The sequence below is a fragment of the Patagioenas fasciata genome, chromosome 1, assembly GCF_037038585.1.
Source record: "Patagioenas fasciata isolate bPatFas1 chromosome 1, bPatFas1.hap1, whole genome shotgun sequence".
NCBI classification, from domain to species: domain Eukaryota; kingdom Metazoa; phylum Chordata; class Aves; order Columbiformes; family Columbidae; genus Patagioenas; species Patagioenas fasciata.
The window spans coordinates 138,832,667-138,849,596 of record NC_092520.1 but is presented as its reverse complement, the minus strand read 5'-3'; positions in this window follow the sequence as shown (position 1 = coordinate 138,849,596).

Sequence of the window (16,930 nt, the reverse complement as noted above, 5' to 3'; positions counted from 1 at the left end):
TACCAAATAAACAACAGCCTGAATTCTCAAAAGTACAAATCGATTCCAAATGCTTGAATTTTATGATGTTCAGGAACTAGTTTTTTGAACATTTTTGAATTTCAGCCTGAGGCACCTTAAAAACAGAGGCGCTTACATACACAATCATTTTTTAAGCTGTTATGTCTGCATAAGAGGAGTACAGGCAACAAAAATCACAAATTTAAAATATATATTTAACATTGGCTTCAATTCTGCATGTTTCATGACTAGAAATGGTTGAGGAATTTTAAATCTTTCCACAGAATATGTAGATTCATCAAAATAAAAGTTGCTTAGAGAAAATAAGCAGTTCTCAATTAATTACCTGTTTTGAAATGTATTCTTTGAAAATACTGGAATCTGTGGAAATTGTCATTAAAGTTTTTCAAACTGAAAGCTCCACATTTGTTTAAAGTGACCTTAAGCAATGTGAATGCATCACAGTAAAATAAATAGCTCAGTTGTGAAAAAAAAAATATTTTGGAATGCTTCATATTTTCAATTTTCCTTTCAATTGCCATAAATTAATATACTTATTTTTATATTATTTTCCTCAAACATCAAGTGGCTTCACTATTTCTGTTGAAAGCCTCCTACAATATATTCAGCTGAGGCCCTTCAATATTTTCAACTCAAGAACCTGCACGCAAATCGTGTTTTAAAATAAAACAGTCCTTCAAGAATTTCCAAAGTTTACCAAGATCCCATTTCTTTTTTTAATCATAAATCATTACTTTGGTTATGGGAGCTGACTGCCAAATGTATCTTCTTAATAATAAATAAAACTTTGGTCATGGAAGCTGACTACCAAATGTACCTCCCATGACCCCAGTAAGAAGTTAATGATTAGAGATGCCCTTCCAAGAAACACCTGAGCAGTCAAGATTATTCACAAGTAGTAAAGACAGTTACCAACTTCTGTACTCTCTTCTTCCTCCAGAAAAGCCAGCAATATAATATTTCTTTGCAGTATTGCCAGCCTAGCGGTCAAAGAGAAGTAAAATCAGCAAGCCTAAGTCTTCTCACCTGTATTGCCTATAAAGTTGTCCTTAAACAGTTACCGCCTGCTAAGTGTGCCCTGTTCCATTGGTAAACTCTGAGTTCCAGGTACGCAGGGCCAGGTGGGGATGAAAACCATGGAAACTATACTCTGGAGAGGTGTTCCCTATCACTAGGGATAAGGGGAGATAAGAGGCTTTCCAGGAGGTAATCAAGTGAGGCAATAAGCATATAAGAAATGCTCAGTAGGAGTTGGGGGATCTCTCATTGAGGAGGAGCTCAATATTTTTCTCTTGCTCCCAATCTGAAACATAAGCCATCTCTTCGTTTCTTAAGGTGTAAATCCTTAAAAAGCCATCCTCTGTCAACAGATTTTGCTGTGGTTAGTTCAGGTATACAAAGTACATTTGGAGACATAAAGACACCTGTTTCTGTATTATTCTGCATTAACCTGAATACACAGATTTCTAAGGTTTATTTTGCAGTCATAATTCCAGCCATATGCATTAGCACAAGTTAATAAAACTGTATTACCTTGACCTAGCAGAAATAATCTTATTGCAAAATGTGTTGCATATTTACTATGCCTTTTTGCTTTCATTTCTTCCTGAATTCTTATTATGTTTTGAGTCAGCACATTTGCCTAATCTAATCACTTGGACCTTAATTAATCATTCACAAATGAAATGGCTAAAGTGTAAAACAGAAGCAATACAGTAGCAAAGAAAATTCCAACTCTCTTATCTCAATTGCTTTTGATACTAGTTTCTCTTTTCAGCATGCCTAATGTTAATCCAGGGGAATCAAACTGAAAATTTTCCTACCCAAATGCTGCTTTTACTTGGAAAATAGTGCCCACCCCTGCAAAGATACGGCATCCTGAATTGCAATGATGTAAGGAAAAAGAACATTCAGCACCTCACAAGTAAAAGTTGTTATAAAAACTATGCTAGCTACATTAGCATAAAACGTACATTATTATAGCTACACGATACAAAGAGAGCACGGATTTAAAGAATGCCATGCCCAATCCTCCATCCAACTTTAATTTTCTCCTTTATCGGTATTACAACACAGAATGTAGCCTACCTCTGATGCATTTTGAATTGGATGAACACAGGCACAGCAAGCTAATACCAAAGGATTCCTGTATCTGTTGCCTAGATCTCTGTCACAGGCTCTGAAGAGCTTCTCTCAGCATCAGGTTGTCCTTGTCCTAGTCTCTGTCCTGCTATCAATACAAATGGAAGGCACGTTTTACCAGCAGGTTTCACAGATACTTGCTAGCAAGACAGCAACATTAAACTTGGAATCTGGGGTTTCCCTGTGGTTTGAGGACAACACATCTCAGTAGCTGGATACTGTGCTCCTGGGCTGCCTCAGTCCAGCTCCTTCTGCCTCCATATCTGACTTACCTTCTCCCATCTACACCCTTGTCTTGGTGAGTGACTTCTTCCTGTTGCTTTAAATGACACAAAGAATTTGAGTGTTCTGTACCTGTCTCTACCCTGCCACCTCCACTTCAGGCTCACCATTCTACTCTCTACTTGATAAAAGGTATGTACATCTCCTTCAACTGAAGATTTTTCAGCTGAGGCCAATCGCAATACTATTCCCATCCAGGCAGCACATACTAAGAGAAATAGTGCCTTTGTGAAAAATATGCAGATGAAGTCATACATGTTGGTGACACCAGTCGGAATTTGGATGTACATCCTCAGAGTTCTGAATGGTTTTAGCTAACACTGTCAAGCATCAGATTTCTCATTTTTTGAAATGTGCTAGTACCATGAAATATTTCAATTTTGTCATATTGGTTAATGAATGGAGACATAAAACCGACATGGCTGTTCATAAGATTTTGTTGCTCTAATTCTCCACAAGATATACCAGTCACCTGAAATTAGTAGAAGTTATGTGCATAAAGATTGTCCCTATGCATCTATGTAAAATATGTACACAGTGCCTGCAACAGTGATGAAGGAGTGACACCTTTCAAGACTATTTCAGTGCAGAAGATAAAACACAGCTGTTAAAAAGTGTGCACAACTGATTTCCAATTCAGCTAGGAAATCCACTTCTATGGGCAAGCTGTGTAGTCCCTTCCACGGCTCCAACTTCTTTTCCATACCTCTACAGTGATCTGAACCCCACAGTGCAGGATGACATCCCTACTTATTTTAATGTTGCATCTGAAGTGCCTGTTCTGGGTTCATGGGCAATGACTATTTAACAGAGACAGCCTACAAAATGTTAAACACAGCATGAGTGCTCAGAGTGATTTGGAAGTTCGGGCACTTCAGTGCCTATATGTCAACAATTTAGGAACCTTACTCTGGACTTCGATGTCATTCTGAAAAAAACCCTCAGTTTCAGGGTAGATGTAGGGCTGCCCACAACTCATCAAGACACAGATGAGCTATAGTCCATTGGCACACTCCAAGCTGGTCCAAACTATCAGGTAGTGTGACAGCCAAAACTACTTCGCTGGGATGGACATTGCATTACTTTATACTTCCAACAACAGTCCTCTACCTGGTGAGTGTTCTTGCAGTGCCTGGACTCTTGCAGGGAAGCCTCTCTGCATTGTCCCATAGTTCAAAGCTAATCAAGTACTATGATTTAACAACTCTAATTTCAGAAGTCTCTGATTTCATAGGCCTTGCTATCTGCAGCAATGCCTTTAGGCTTACTGTGGAGGAGGTCAACCGTGTGTGCAGAGTGATACTCCTTGACCTTCTTTTATTCCTCTCATAACAAATCATTGTCTGAGGATACTCTGTGTCAGATCCACAACTGATACAGCTAATCATAACAATTGCATTTCTGCCAGCAGAGCTGTGCCCTTTGGAGAGCTGGCAGGCAAATGCCACAGCTGTGAGGTTATCACTACTGCCCCAGCTCCTGTCTTGCAATTGCACATGATGGTACCTTCAAAGCATGAACACATATGTAATGAAGACATAGAGGGGTGGAGGGGGAGGTGGCAAAAAAGAAAAGCAAACAAGGATTTTAACCTTCATGTGGTTAAAAATGGCGATGCTATGTGCATGCAGAAAGGTTCAGCCAGGTAAGTGTTCTCCCTGACAAGTGCTTCTCTGTCAGGGTAGAATTGCCTGGAGACATTCCCAGGTCCCTATGGAGAGAGGAGAGGCCTTGGAGGCCTGGTTTATTTTCCACTTATCTTTATAGTTGTGTCTAACTTAGAGGCTTACTGACATAGGATTAAAAGACAGAAACTAATGAGTCACCCTGTTATTGCTAGTGCACTAGCAATTCGAGTGATGCTGATAACTTTGCCAGTGACTTGAAATGGTTCCACCTTGTTTTGATTTGTTAGCATAACTACATAGAAAATGTGTGATATTTTGAAGCATTCATATAATGGTAGGCTTAAGTATTTTATAGGAAGACAGATAAATTCAGGAAAAAAGCCTTTTGAGTCTTATGTCCTTCAGAGACCTACACCCTGTGGAGCATCACTGTGCACAGGAAAATCAGAGCAAACAAGTCTGATGTTGAATGCTGTCCTGTCAGTTCACATACTGCCTTTGTATCCAGTAGTTTGGGACACCAGCAGTACAGCTAACCACAACTGTCACTGTGAAGGTTCATGGGCTAGAACCACTGGAAGTGTACCAAAGGGGAGAGGAACACTTGTGTCCATACACACAGCAAGACAGGGCCCAGCATGCAGGCTGTTGTACTCTGTCCCAGCGGTCTGGTGGGTCCAACCCAAATGAATGGGGTGATCCCAAGGTAAGAGACAATGAAGTTCACATTTCAGGGTACTGACTGGAAGCCTAAGGTTCATGCAAGTGCCAGAGGTGAGCCAACCTTGGCCACCAGGGAATGGAGGTCCCTAGATCCCCAAGCTGCACATAAAGCTTGCAGAGAGTCTCGCATAGGACAGCTGATAGCCTCATTGCTCCATGTCTCACTTGCACATGTCCTGTGACAGCCAAGGGTCCGCTAAGGTTTTGCAGCATAAGTCTGGCAGGCAGGAGCATGTACCTCCACTTTCGCTGTCCCTCCAGGCAGCCCACTATGACAACTCTACAAGGACCTCCCTGCTCCCACGAGGAAGTAAAGCAGTGATCAACTAGTGCCAATCTCTGTGTTACCTCTCCCTGGCCTAAGGAGGCTGACCCACAGGCCCTAGGTCTGCACCCTGTCAGTTAGGCAGTACCATTTAGGTCATCGACATGGAGACCTGATAGTGACTTGGCTTTCAGGACCTGTATGGAGATCACTTTGAATCATGGCTCCTATCTACAGTGGAAAGGTCAGAAGAAATGCTTTGTTTTTAAGAAGTGGCACCTCTGCAGGAGCTGAGAGGAGTCTCTGATAAACACAAACCTGGCGTGTCAGATTATCAAGGACTTACTGTCTTGCAACATTCTATGACATGGTGAAGGGGTGGGGTTGTTTCTTCATGCCCAAGAGATATATGATCAGCAGAACCCGCCACCCTGAGTTACAAACATGCTCTTCAGTCTGATCCCCATCTGAAGACTTCTCAACCCCACAGGCCCCTTGTTGGGATGGTCCCCTCCAACTCTACCTCTCTACACAGCAGAGCTGCACTGTCTTAGCCCTTGCATATTTCAAGGTCCTAGCTCATCTCAAGGCCCCTTGTTTTAAGGTCCTTTAAGGCCTCTCAGTCACAAGTTATTAGACACAAGCTGTAAAATACTACAAGAAAACCAGGAGATAGAGAGGAAACAGTACCATGAAAAACTTAACTCCTTCCCAGCCAGAGCCAGTACAGCCCAATTATCCCCAGAACTTTTAGTCATTTTTGGATGGACAAATTAATTTCAAAGCCCAAAGAGAAATTACTTGGCTTCTGTTTATAACAGTTTTCTGTCATTTGCAATAGGAATAGGAATCAAAATACAAGCCAGATCCAGACTGCACAAGTGAAATACATGTTTAGTGCTGATTCTCTGCTTTTATGTCCTGCAGTGGCTGTGTAATATTCTGCAAAGTTTTATATTTATTTGCTGTTCTTCTGAGGTTTAATTTACATGTTCATGTGTTATACGAACTATATAAGTATAGATGTTTTATACAGGAAAGATTTTTAACTTTTTTTCTTTAAGTAGAGAATCCCTACTGCAAGCTTCTTCTCTCTGGCAGAGTCAGGATGTGGTTCAGAACAAAGGAAGAATAAATACGTCGTTCTTTGCCACACAGTGTTATGCAACCACTTACTGGGTGCTTGTACAGAAGGTGGAGCCAAATTCTTCTGAAGAACTGCACCACAACAGTATGTGTGGCAACAAACACGAAGTGCAACAGGGGAGATTCCAATTAGGTATTAGGAAAAATTTTCATCATGGGAGTGGTCAAACATTGGAATAGGTTGCCCAAAGAGGCTGTGAAATCTCCATCCTTGAAATGACTCAACACTAGAGTAGACAAGTCCCTGATCAAAGAGATCTAACTTGTCACTTTGGTTGCTCTGAGCAGGGATGGGAACAGATGCTGTCCTGAATTTCTTTCCTACCTGGATTTCTCTTGGGTCCTCTATTTCAGAACTGTATGATAGGACCACTGTTGAAACACCATCCTCATTTGCACAAATTTGAAGCAGATATTTTCATCTAATGAATGTTCTTTTGATATATATAGTGTTCTATGTATAGCAAGATAATGTAAATGTGAAACTGCAGTAAAATAAATGGAGTTAAAATATTGATGGGAAAACTGCCAGTGCAAGATCATATCTTTAGGAGTCAGATCTTAAGTGTGAAGTTTCCACCTAAATAATAATAAAAGAACAGCCACCTCAAATCCAACTAGTGTTCTAGCTATGTCAGTCTTTGTCTTCACTAGCAACTACAACTGGACTCAATCATCCTTGTGGATCTCTTCCAATTCAGGACATTCTATGTGTATGGGAATATAACGTAAGATTGGCGAGGATGTTGGTCAAATGTAAATGCGCTCAAGTGACTTGCAGCTGTCTGTAGGAAAAGCACATACATCACACTAATTGTTTTACTGACCTTGTGTGCTTGATGGGTAGAACCTCTGTGTTAGATAACGTAGGCCTGTGGGAAACTCTAGGCACCTTATCACTATGTCTGAGATTCTTGCTTTGTTATGAGGAAGAGCAGGAGGCTGCGCCTGCCTGAAGCCTTGGAATACAGGTGAGCTCAGCAGGCCCAGCGATCTTCCAGCAGAGCTGAACTGACAAGCACCTGCATCCCCGCTTGTGTCACCTCTGCCTGGGAGCTTAAGTGCCACTTCGGAGATCCCCCAGTAGAGAGGTAACTAAAATAAAACCTGCTCTTTGCAAATGTAGTTGTGGCCTCTGGCTCTTCTTGTGACGTGCCTGCGCTTGTGTGCACACTATGATACTTCCCCCCCTCAACCCCGCAATTTATGAGAGTCCCAGAAAATCCCAAAAGTTAACTGGTGCAGAGTGGAGGTGTCTTTCTCATCGCTACCAATGAATGATCATTTTCTGTCCTAAAAATATTGGGTAAAGCCTCCAAGAACTTCGTAACTTTTAATTAGTTAACTTATAACTGCAGAATCATATATTGTATGTAACAACATCACAAAAAAACAGGTTGTAACTTACCTGAAACAGTTACCCTTGTCTTACATTATTAAAAAATCAGAATCCAATGCACATAAACTAGGCTGAGAACCTTTAAAGTCTGCTGGCCCAGCATCCACATCGAATATTAAATTTGTGGATCCACCTTAGGACCTTCTAAATGTTACTCGAGTCTCTAGACTTAATATTTCACATTGGCTGGCTCTCTGTTTTCAAAGTTACCTTGGCAGAAGATATAGTAAAGTCTATGATTAAGGTGTAATGTGGGGTGATCTGTCAGTCCATTTTTTTTTTATTCTACTAGTTGACTCACTTGGTTCCACACTGCATCAGGCTAGCCAGCTTCAGTAACTTCTATTCACAATAGCTGAATCTTTATTAACTGAGTGCATAATTTCTTCAGATGCACTTTAATGACAAAACTTTTTCAAAATTCACTCATGCTGTCAGCTTAGTGATAACTTCATGAGCTCTTTAATTTTTGTCTGAAAAAAAGCAAATGTTTCCAAAGACCGACAGGTTAAATGCGAAATTGAACAAATTAGTGGCAGCATTACAGACCTGGAATTCCAGCTGCTTTTCACAAAATTGCCCTCAATTTTCTGCATTTTCAGATCATTATTTCTTATACTTGTACCATCCTGTTACTATTATACAAAAATAAGAAAAAGTAGCTGGCTGAGGGATAAAAAGAAAAGTTTATAGAAGAAAAAAACCAAGTGGTTTATATCTGCACATTGGATTGCAGTCAAATACATAAAGTAAACCTTAAAATAAAATAAAGTACATATAGAAAATATAAATATCAAAATATAGACTCATATTTCTTCAAGGTTTCAAGTGTATTCAGCATTTTCTCTCAAATCCATATACTTAATTAAAAAATTCTTCCTTTCTCCCATGAATGTAACTCTAGGCTCAGTACTGTGTTTCATATTCAGAAAATAGAAACTAACATTGAGTTTAGTGGGAACAGTATGTTTATGCATGGATGTTAGAGTCTGAATTTTTCATTAGTAGGTCTGACTGATGGAAAAATAGGGTTTTTTTGAGAATAGAAATAAAAGTATTAAACGTGATCAGCTGCAAGAATGTCACTTTGCAACAGTTCTTGATTGCTGAATATACAATGAAGTACTTATGTGCATGGCTTCTTTAAATGTGTATGCAAAAGTCACATATATGTATGGAAGATATGACTTTAGCATGTGGAAATGCATATAGGAATATATGGAATGAGTATATGTAGATGTAATCCAGATTTTGTTTTATTCTTAAAATCAGAGACATCTTCAAAAGAATATTTATAATTTGTGCAAACACCTTACGCAGTTATTAGGTCTCTTTCTTTTCTGTGTATGCTTGTAAAATGATTCATCTTGCTGGCAGTGAAAGATTTAGCATCAGAGGTCTGCCCTCATTGTCAGGCAGTGCAATAAGCAGTGACTACATCACTGTCATTTGATGAAGATATATTAAAATCTTCAAGCTATTTTTCAATTGCTTTTGCTGCTCTTTTGATGAAATGTGAAAGAGAAGAGCAGCAGAAAAGCCAAGGCAGCCAGCCAATATCATGTACCTTAATGCAGAATTAATGCTTATTAATTTTTGAGACAGAAGTCTAGAGGTGTACATTTTGTGCTGGGCATTGTGCCACTAGTTAGCTTTAAATGAGTAGATAATAGTTTGATTGACTTGAATTAATTTCTAAATAACCACAAAACTAGATTTGTAGTATTTATTTATTCACTTAGTGAACAGAAGCCAGTGCTACCATTAAGGCATATTTCTACTGACTAACAACAAACAGAACTCAGTGTAAGATAGTCCTTCTGTTGTAGATGTATAAAGCAAGATGTGGTGAACAGTAGTGTTTGAATGCAGTTCCTAGTCTCTCAGTTTTGAGCTCTGAAATGTGAAGATTCTTGTTTTAGATACTAATATAAATACCAAATCTATTCAGTCTAAAATCCATCCAATGATAGTAATGTGTACTATTATGTCTGAAGTTGAGCAAATGAAGTTCTCCTGATCTGAAGGTGCCTTTTAGCTGGCTGACAAGATTCATTCTTTACTACCTGATGCTCGTAGCCCTCTTGTAGTATGTTGACAGACGTGAGCTTCACATCTCAGTCTCAGTCTTCACTTAACACCTCAGAAAGATAAAAGACCTTGTACTCTTTCTCATGTGAGGGAGTTAATGAGATATGCAAGACCCAAAGACATACAAGAAAATGGTAACTTGTCTGGAGGTCTTGGAGAGGTGTTTGAGACTCCGAGGCTAAGTCCCCTAGACTATATATGTATGAGCAGGTTCAGAGTAGGTGAAGGTCCCTCCCAGACTTCAGGCCAATTCCACACAGGTGGGCTGTGGGCTTATCTAGATACCAGCATGTACTGTGGGCCATAAAACTGGATCAGTCTGCCTGCTTTCTAGCTAGGAGACCTCCAGATTTCTGATTAGCAGAGGAAGGGAGAAAGATGGTTTACCATGTCCCCACTTTGGAGAGATGCTTTTAGTCACTTTCTCCCACCTGAGACCCTCTCCACCAGTTCATGCAGGATTTCCCTTTCAGATCAATCAGTATCTTTCCTAGTCAGCTCTCATGTCCACATCAACCTCACCCATACCTCTTCTCTTTTATGCTCTGGTTAGCTGCAGTTTTTGTAATACCTGGCTACTATTCACCTGAACCATTTGTCAATAAAAGTTTACTGGTGTAATTTTATTCTTTAAAATGTATTTCAAGTTTTGCATAGTCGAAGACATCTGCACGTTACAGCATTTCTTACCGTCTCAAGCAATACCGACAGAGGCAGCTTGTGACTTCTCTTTTTCGGTTAATGTTGTCCAAGTACATTTTTAGGTTTGATAATGCAACATAGCCCTTTGTACTATGCAAATGACATGGAAAACAGCTTCCTAGAAAACATCTTAAAAAGTCTTCCTGCACATGGATAGGACAGTGTATTGGTATGTGAGTGTTTTGCAGAGATATATCCATACAGTTTCACTCTTTTTGAATGTCATTATATTGGTACTGCCCCAAATGTATAGAGTTAACTGTGCAGCAAATAAGAAAAGGATTAATGTCTGAGATTTGTAGACAATTATAAAAATCCAGTAGCATAAGAAACATTGACAAATACTTTATTTCTTTTTTCAAAAAAGCAGGATGATATTGGGGAAACACCAAATTTCAATTACATTTTTGACCCTTTAGCTTTACTAGTCATTAATAGGCAAGCAAAATTTCAAGAGAATGCAGGATTTAAATCACTTAGAACTGACCCTTTACTTTGTCTTCTTGTCACACACATATACATAATAATATAAATAATGCTCTACTGTGATACAGGGTCACAGGCAGGATGATTTCATCTTTGAAAGGAACAAGATACTTTAGGACCTGTTTCTTATACAGAACCTAAGTCCTGTTGTCTGAAGTGATTATTTCTAGTGTATCATCTACACTCTGGCATGCATAGGAGGCAGTTCAGACCAAATTACAGAAAAGTCTTAAATGCCTCTGCAACCTGACAGATGATTTGCTATATTGGATATATGAATAAATCAAAACTGTGAGCAGCCACATCACAAGACAAATAACAAGATATTTTTACTAGTAATCTCTTCAGGAGTTACAGGAGCACAGAATTCACAGTCTACTAACAATGCAACTGTTCACAGCATCTGTTATGCATGAAAAAAACAGCCAATAAACTGTCCGGCAAAATTTGTAACCTAGCAGTAGAAGGGACACAAACCCCTCAAAATAGATGAGGTTTTATGAATGTCCAATCCATTCCAGCTCCTTACACCTTTTGGGACAAATCCTCCTCTCACATCTGCTTTGACAACTTTTTTCTCCTCTCTTGGTCCATTGTGTTTAAACAAATCAAACAAAGAAATGGCAAATAAAATAAGCATCTAAGTAACATTATTTCTATGGATTTGCCACAGGCCTCATATTAAATTAGTTTCTGGAAAATGCAGCAGCTGCTACCTAGAAGATCAATCAGTTGACTTTCATTAGGTTTGACAGCTATACGTGTTTCTAGATGCAGTCTGGCAGGCTTAGATTAGCCTCCTTACAAGTCAAACATCACACATCAATGCAAGCTTAGGATAATTGCTCTAGTCAGCATTTGCAGGGGCTAAGGGAAAAAAGTTTCTTAATAGGGTAAGTGGGTACATTTGGAAAAGAAAGAACAACAAAAAAAAAAAAAGTTAAATCTTGGAAAGTAAAAATACAAATATCTGAGTTACTATTTCTGACATAATAGAGCAAAAGGCACCACAATGAGCTCAGACTCAGAAATTCAGATTCCTTGCTCTGGCACACTATTCTGCTCCTCATTTGTGTTTGCTTATTTGTTAGTTTGCAGGGGTCTTTGTATGTTTTCTTGCTTCTCTAAAATAAATATAAGCTTCTTGAAAGGCTGACTGATCAACTGTACTAGGAAGACTTCCAAAGTACAGGCATCTTCCAAATCCTATGGAAATCAAAAGAAAGACCCTCCTGTATTCATCTGGTCTAATGTAAATGTAGATCTGTTTTTCCTGTATTTGGAAACCATCCTATATAATTAGCTGACCCAGGCAATCCAGTCCCTTGGATGCTCAGTCCAAATGAGCTTAGTTCTCTTCCCTCAGAATAATATATACTATGTTGAAAACCTTTATAAGGAATAAAAAGCAGCCCAGGACATGCATCTGAACCAACCTGAAACATCGTTATGCTCCCATTTCTGCAATCCTCTTCCTTGTAGAATTACTGCTGAAATGCATGAGAGTGATAAAGGATTGCCTGGTTTGGCTTACAAAGTGTTAAATAAGGGAGCTCTCATTTCTAGTAGAAATCTTTCAAAGCTTCTAAACTCTATTTTGGGAAAGAATCTAGCAACTGAGTTCTGAGTAATAATAAGGGGTGGAGAGAAAACAAACTATTTATTCACGAAAAAAAAAAAAAGGGGGGGGGGCGGAAAAGAAGGTGGTAATTCTTACCCTGGTGTTTTTTCAATATGCTTTCCAAAAAATGAAACATTACAAATTTTTCTCTGAAAAAAAAAATATGCAAACTCCAATCAGACACTTGCCAACAGCTGGGTCAGGCATTAAATTCACGTGGACACTGAACAGAACAAATACTCTTGCTCAGCTCCATAAAAAGCAGTCCAGATCTTTATGTTAAGTAGGTCAACCACTCTCTTACATTCTGGGGACATTTATACTGGAAAGTACATTATTCTGTAGACTGGTTTTGATGAGGTGGTATTTTCTAACAGAAAAAATGTCTTCAGTTACATAGCCAGCTCCATTATCATCTCTGGCCATTCCGTCTGATCACTTTACTTAACAACATCCCCAGCTGTGACAGGTATGTACTTACACTACTTAGCACAAATATTACTCACAGTGCTTTGTAAACACTGAACTTGGTGAGAAATTAAGGTATCTGGAATTGGGGTCATTATGTAATCAATCTCTTCACAACCTTGTGCGAAGGTACATGAGGTTTTTTTCTCTGTTGGTGATATTGTTGTTCATTTTGTCCTTTTAAAGCTTGACTCTGGTCCCAGAGAAGTCCGTGGCTGTCTGTAATTCTCTCCATGGCCATGCAATCTCATTGGTGCGATTTCACACGTCTCACAGGGCATGGGATGCTGTCACAGGGTAACTGATATTGTTTAAATTAGATTAGCTAAGATGTAGTGAGCTAACAGCAGAAAAAGTCACAGACAGCATTTACACAGTGAATTTAATGAAGAAATGTTAAAAATGCATGCAGTCTTAAAGAAATTAGTGCCCAGGTGTCTTCAGTAAGTGAAATTGCATAATAACAACCCTAGAAAAGAGACTGCAAGTGTTTAGGCACTGACTGAAGGATGGAGCTTACCCTGTTATTACCATGCACTGGGTCTGAGCCACTGATTGAGATGTGGAAATCCAGTACTAATCCCTTAAGATATTTGGTCATTCTGGGTGTATTTTTTTTGTTGCTTTCTTGTCCGATATGTTGCTTAAGAATTTAGCATCTGTACTTCGGCTTTTCTGATGTCTCTTGATCAACTCTCTCCTGAACATCAGAAGCTTGTTTAGCAAAGTTTGGCAGAGAAGTATTTCCACTGAGAAAAGAGAGAGCGACACAATCTTTAAACAGGCAGGTATTTTTTAGTAGGGATTGTACTCCAAGCAAATGCAAATGCAAATGCAAAAAACAAAACAAAACAAAACCAAATAAACCAAAACCAAACAAATCCCCAACACCCACAAGCAAACAAACTTCAAAAATTCAGGTCAACAGTCTCCATTTCCTGTGTAGTTATCCCTTAAAGATGCCAGCGGGCGCATTAATAAAGGTTTCACACACTGATAAAACTAGTCAGTCCAGACCATAAATAAAATTTAGCCTAAGGATGAGGAAAGGACAGACTCCAGTTCTCTTTCAGCAGCTTAGCTCCATCTATTTCACTCTTCAACCTCTGCCCACTGTAATGCTCCCACTTTCTTCTCTAGTATACCCAAAGCAAAACCAAATTGACAAACACAGAACACCCATTGAAGCAACCACAATGCATCACCAGCTGTGTTTTAAAACAGCTATATGACAGACAGACACCTGCCAAGGAACAACCTTCACATAAGAGGATAAAGTTAATATATGTTGGCCAATTTTCATGGCTCTTACTGTGAGCATACCATGTCTTAGTCTGTCATTTCCTTTTGAATTCATCATGGATTTGACTAAGCAAGGACTTTGGAGCTGCTCCATTACTCCTTAAAATGCAGCATAATTATTAAATCCCAACCCAAAACCTGTTTCTTGGTCCTAGTTTGCTGTCTCCAGCTACTATCATTGTAGGTGGTTGTTTGTGTTTTTTTTGTCCAGGCAAAAAACCAAGAAAAGCCTACTGAAAGAGCAACAGGAAGAAAATTGATTCCAAGCTCCAGTTCCTCAAAATGTGTCAGTGCTGAATTCCAGCAAGAGAAAGTGACCAGATTACCCTAACCTCATTGAATAATGTTTTTAAATGTAGGATGTGTATCTGTCTACCTATTTTTGCTAAAGACCAAGCCCTAATGAAGACTAGGGATGAGGGGAGGGTATTTTGACTGATAGAATTGAACTCCATCACAATGATAATGGAGCTGTTAGGGAAAGGTATAGAAAACAAAGAAACAAAGATATTAGAATAACAACTGGATGGAAGTGTTACTGACAGAGGATGTGCAGAGAGACAAGAAAGAACATAAAAACAGACATGGAACAGAAACATCTGGGAAAGCAGAATGATCCTGGGGGTCATTCATACTTATGAAGAAGAACTAGCCTAATCAGGTAGATAGGTTACATTAAAGAGCAGCAAATCCAGATTCGCCATCTCTGCCTCTTATGTAAGTGTTCTGTCTACTTACAGGGTACTTTTTGAAGTTAGTTCTTTTATAATGAGTGAAGTGGGTAGCACTGTAGGTTTCCAATTGCAATTGCACTGCTATGTGCAGCTATGTTATATAAATAGCAGAGAGTATAAAACTGGCAGAGATTTTAGGAAATGTATAAGGTAAGGGAGAGCAAGATGGTGGTGGGCAAAAGGAATACTTGTGGCAGGCAACTTTCTCAGAGGTCTTGCAAAATGCTGTGTAAATAAAAATTCTGAGATCTACTCAGCTCTAGCCATAGGGGAGTACAACACCAATGATATGAGGGAATACAAATGTGTGATTGGTATTAATGTTACTGAGATACCTGCAGCTAAGTCCCCTACTGAGAGCTCCAACAGGTGGATCTAGCCACGTGGATGATTTATTCTGTTTGTTTTCATGTACTTCGATTTGGTTGACCTGTCAGCAATTTCTAATTAAAACGTCATGTCTGCAAGTAGATGTGGTACTTGTGAGCACAAATGTCAGATGTGTTATTATTCCCGCCAAATCACTGCTGGATGTAAGTCATTGTAAAAAAAAGGAATTACAAGGGGAAAGAACTGATCCTGGAGTGGTTAAAATGAGTATTTATACAGCTGTTTGAGGTAGCTGTGCATTATGTAAAATTTCATAAAGGATGGTGGTGGTAGCATAATAGTGAGGAATGAAAGAAACTATATAGGCAACTAAGCTGTATCTATGGCCACAGTCAGTTTCATTAGCAATGGGTTTTTCCTCCATGTAAAAAATGAGTAAAGTCAAAATTATAGAAGGGAACATTTCCTCTTGTAGTTGTCAAATCAACAATGGTAAATAAAACGGCACCAATACATACTTTATGAAGATACGAGCGTTTATTTTTATGGGAAAAAAAAAATTGCTAGATCAGGGGTTTTCACTTTAGGGAAAAATTAAATAGCAGTAGTACTTTTGAGGAAAAGAATATTGATTCTGTAATCTGTTATTGTGGAAAGGGCTATTTTCAAATGAAGAGAAGATAAAGTCCTCCTTCTCCTCACCTTTATCTATTCTCTGCTCAAGGAAAAGCTATGGGGAACATTTGAGTCGTTTGCATTTGAGCCTAACAACCCCCCAGTCATCCTCCCTTTGCAGCTGTAAAACTGGTAGGTTTAGTAAAGATCTCAAAGATAAGTCATTATGAAAAGATAAATACCCTTTTTCCCCTTTTGAGCTACTCTGCATACCTGCTCTCTGAACTGAGATGGCTTTTTTTTTTTAAGGCACATAGGGAGAGAATGAAGAGAGTGAATGGAACTGAAAACAATCAGAGCTGCACTTCTCCTACAGTAATACAACTCTCAGTGTAGCCTGGAGGTACTGATGGCTGGAAAAGAGGTTCTTCCCTCCTCAGCTCTCACCTTGGAGAGGGTTTTGGGAGGGTAAGCCTTCTGGTGCCCTCAGAGCAGCTAAAAGAGCATCACAGCTCCATCCCGTCTGTGATACAACTTGCACAGATCATCCCCATGTTGTGGACACTGACTGAAACCAGCCCCCCCAGGCTGACAGTAAGTTTGGGGACCCCTTTCAGGATGCGATCAGTTTATAATCACTTTATAATATGAATTGCTGACCAGGGCCATGGTCATACAGACCCAAGGTCTAGAGGATTTGCTAAAATGAAGAAGAATTTGGTAGGGATCGGTCCATTCACAAAAGCAGATGAAATTACCACTGAGGCTTGTCAGAAGAAAGCGGAAATTTACATTCAGGTGAAAGGCTTAATATTGATCACGACAATATCTTCAGCTTAAAATATTCATACAGCCTTTGGAAGTATGGAAAATGTAACCCTCCAGCAACATTTTCTTCCACAGAAAGACTGCATTGAGATAATATTTTAATGATTTTCATCTTGTTGACCAGGGGCCCAGAGGAGAAATACCTAT